The sequence below is a fragment of the Serinus canaria genome, chromosome 4 (genome assembly GCF_022539315.1).
Source record: "Serinus canaria isolate serCan28SL12 chromosome 4, serCan2020, whole genome shotgun sequence".
In the NCBI taxonomy this organism is placed as follows: Eukaryota; Metazoa; Chordata; class Aves; order Passeriformes; family Fringillidae; genus Serinus; species Serinus canaria.
The window spans coordinates 57,518,717-57,522,287 of NC_066317.1; the positions used below are offsets into that span (position 1 = coordinate 57,518,717).

Sequence of the window (3,571 nt, forward strand, 5' to 3'; positions counted from 1 at the left end):
GAAGTGTCTCCAGGGTACATAAGTGCCTAAAAGCATTTAAGATCCAAACTCAGGAAATGAAAGACCAAACTCCCCCACTGTGATGGAGCCACTATTTCAGTATGATTTTCTCCAGAAACTACCTACAATGTGAATAAAAATCCTGTGAAAATCAAGGTATTGACACTTCTCAAATATGCTGCAGAAGACATCCATTTTGTCTTTTTGGAAGGACCAGTGTGATCTGACTGTCCCCTGGACCTGGCAGCCTGATGGAAGCAAGGCAGGGGCTCACACAGGGTAGTAGAGGAGACACCGTCCAGAAAAGCAATTTTGATCCATGGGGTGAATTCCTGGGCTAACATTTACCTTTTCCCTCCATCTCTCCTAGAAGACTGGCTAATCCTGCAGATTGTTAAAACTGAAGTATTTATCACAGAAATCAAGAGTAATATTTTCAAGGTGAGAAGCAATGGAAATTTCATGTGCTTGTTGCTTTGCATGTGTATTCAGCCAATAACAAAGATGAACTATTCATCATATGAAAAAAAAAATTCCTCTACCTTCTTTCATGAGAACCCATAATTAACTTCTTCCATCATCTAGCATTAGTTGTTACTGAGTGATCAACACTTATTACTGTCTGTTATAATATTTACTTAGTGATGGTAAACATCAAGTTTCAGAAATTTTATTCAATTGCATCTTGGATGAATCTGGCACAAAATATTGCAACAAACAAAATCTGGGCTTTCATAAATTGTGGATGTTACATCCAAAACTTCTCATTATACCTGGCAGTAGCTTGGCATAACATAACTAGGATGGCTTCATTGTAGCATTAGGCAAGCTCAGAAATAGTTTGTGGAAGGATGATTTAGAGCTGCTGTCTGAGTGAGATCAGAAAATATATTAATCCCTTACAGAGTGGGGAAAAAAAAAACAAACAAAAAACCCCCCACAAATTTTTATTTTTAAGATCAAACTGAAAAATAAAGTATTAATCCCCCTCCTAAATAAGCCATAATTCCTTTAAAATTATCCACATTTGTGATATGTTTACTTGTTCTTTTTGTCATAATTCAAGTAATTAAATGCATATGAACATGTTGTTTTAGGAATACTAGTTTGTTTTTAAAAACTACTTCTCATTATGAAACACCTCAAATAATTTTCAAATCATACTTTTCAAAAAGTCCAAAGTATTACCACATACTTGACTCTTAGCACTTGCACTTAAAAAAAAATTTGGATAGACACCACAATACAATCTCCTGATTGTATTTCATGTTTCATGGGAAGAAACTTTTTTATTGACATCTTCAGATTTTTTGGGGACGCCTGATTTTATTGCTTTTCTCTGGACATTTTATTGCTGACCATGCTGTTCGAGTTTAGCAAATTTTCTGAGAGTGCTGGGCACTCAAACAGGAGGTGCTTGCAGTACACAAGCAACAGGAGAATACAGGCGTGTGTTTATTTAAAAATGCAGACACATCATATCAGGAAGTCACACACTCCCAAGTGCTTAATGACTGTGTATGCTGGAACATCCCAGTATGATTTATCATTGCAGTAGGATTCAACAAACTACTTAATGACTTAGAGACAAGAGCTGGAGTCCTGAGTCAAAAACCTGTAACTTAATTATTGGAAATTTTCTCAGTCTGGGATCACAGCATTTTTACCTGTGAAAATGAGAAAGAAAATATTTCAAATATTTCATAGGTTTCAACCTTTGTATTCAGAAGAGTGAAAACTGAAACTACATTCCTTTGGTAAACCTTCAGCAAGAAAAATGAATCAGATAGCAAAAGGTGTTCAGTCTTTAACCTGAGGGAAAGGACAGATTAATGCACTTAGACGTAAACTTGACTCATTTCTCTCTAATTGGATTGTGTTAAATATAAACCTCTGCTTTAAAAAAATTAATATTTAAATCCAAATTGTTCTCTTGTAAAAAACAGTGAACAAATTATTAAAGGGTAGAGCATACGCTTTACATATTTCCTCTTTAAAAAATAATGGTAATAAAGATAAAAAATGCAGTAAATTTCCTTCAAAGTAGTCTGGTTAACAGAGCAACATTTCCCTCTAGTGGTCACCCACAAGCAGTCAAATTTCTCAGATTTTAATCTCAGAATTGGGATGCGCAGCCAGCTCTCCCAGAGACCGGCAGGCAGCTCTGCTTGGAGGCTTTGCAGCCCCCAGGACGGGAGAGCCCAGGAGCCCAGGACACTTCCCTGGGGTGCTGGGAGAGGGCCATGGCCAGAGGGACGGGGCAGAGCTGCGCAGGAACAGAAGCACCTCCTGCCCTGACCGCTGCCTGCATCCATCCCCCCGATCTGTTTTGCATTAGATACATCTGTATATCTCCATCATCAAAGTCATGCTTCTTTTCCAATCGTTGTTCAGGCCATGGAAGAGAAAATGTTTCTGCTTTGAGACCTTTTTGAACAGACTAGAAGGGGCAGAGAAGGACAAGGTGACGCTGTAAGAAGCGCTCGGGAGGGTGAGGAAGCTGGAAACCAAGGCGGGCATCTGGAAGTCACAGGTCACGCAATGAAGCCATCTCAGCCCAGCACAGCCATGGGGAAACAGCAGCCAGCAATAATTGTGATGAGCCCACACGGAACGTTTTAGAGGTGTTAAGTTCCTAATTAGAGATACTCAGGCCTCAGCATGCTGTGTTGCACAGATGTGCTGCTGCCCAGAGCAAAATTGGAGCTAGGTAATGTGGGCGGGCATGATAAAAAGTGGAATTGATTGAAAACATTTACAAATACCAGACAGCCGGGTCAAGGAGGGGCTGTGCCAAAGTGGGGAGGTTTCTTGTGTCCTTTTAACTTCTCTCCAGTTCTCCATTTCATTTAGAAAACTGTTACACTTCTGAACCTTGGGAGCTGTGCAGTGTTCAGAACGCCGAGTTTTATTCAGCTCTGAATTTTAGGCTGAGAAGATTTTGAATGAAAATAATGTGCTAATTTGTGAGAGATTTTTTTGTTCATGAAGTGGTTGGAGAGAGGGTGGAAGAATGCTCATGCTAGCAAAGACACAGATAAATGTTCACACATTCCTGTTCTGATGGGGAAAGGAAGAGCAGGGAGAGATTAAAGGAGTAGAGGAACACAGAAGAGGAGGAAGGAGATGAAAGGAGCCCATAGATGATGATAGAAAAAGGAGAGAAATGTCTCAAGCTTGGATATCTTCAACTTTTTAATGAATCTAAAATGTTTGGCAAATGTGCTCTGCCACAGTTTTAGTGAAGCTTTCAGACCCTCCTAAACTGATAGACAGAAACACTCCAGCTAATAAAATACATTCAGCAGTAGTGAGCAAAGGCTGAGTGACTGTAATATGACTTGAGGAAAGAAGAAAAGGCAAATACATTTTATCTGACATAGTTCTACAGATATTTTTTTCAGGCTGTTGGCTATTTATGAATTAAGAGTTAGACAAGAGTGAACAAGTTAGACTACAATCTGTCCCCTTGTTGCAGACCTTGGCACTGGAAATAATATGTCTGGTCATTAGGAGAAGTTAAGCAGTATCTAATTAAACTGAATCCTCCCTAGGAATAAAAAACAACATT

At 39.2% G+C, this 3,571-nt stretch overlaps 1 long non-coding RNA gene across 1 annotated transcript; it reads left to right on the plus strand.

Moving 5' to 3' along the window:
• The first annotated feature begins 266 nt into the window (after nucleotides 1-266).
• Nucleotides 267-2,505, plus strand: LOC127059489 (uncharacterized). Its single transcript, XR_007777401.1, has 3 exons — nucleotides 267-279; nucleotides 371-441; nucleotides 2,395-2,505. It is a non-coding gene; the product is annotated as an uncharacterized LOC127059489 (long non-coding RNA).
• The last annotated feature ends 1,066 nt before the right edge of the window (nucleotides 2,506-3,571 follow it).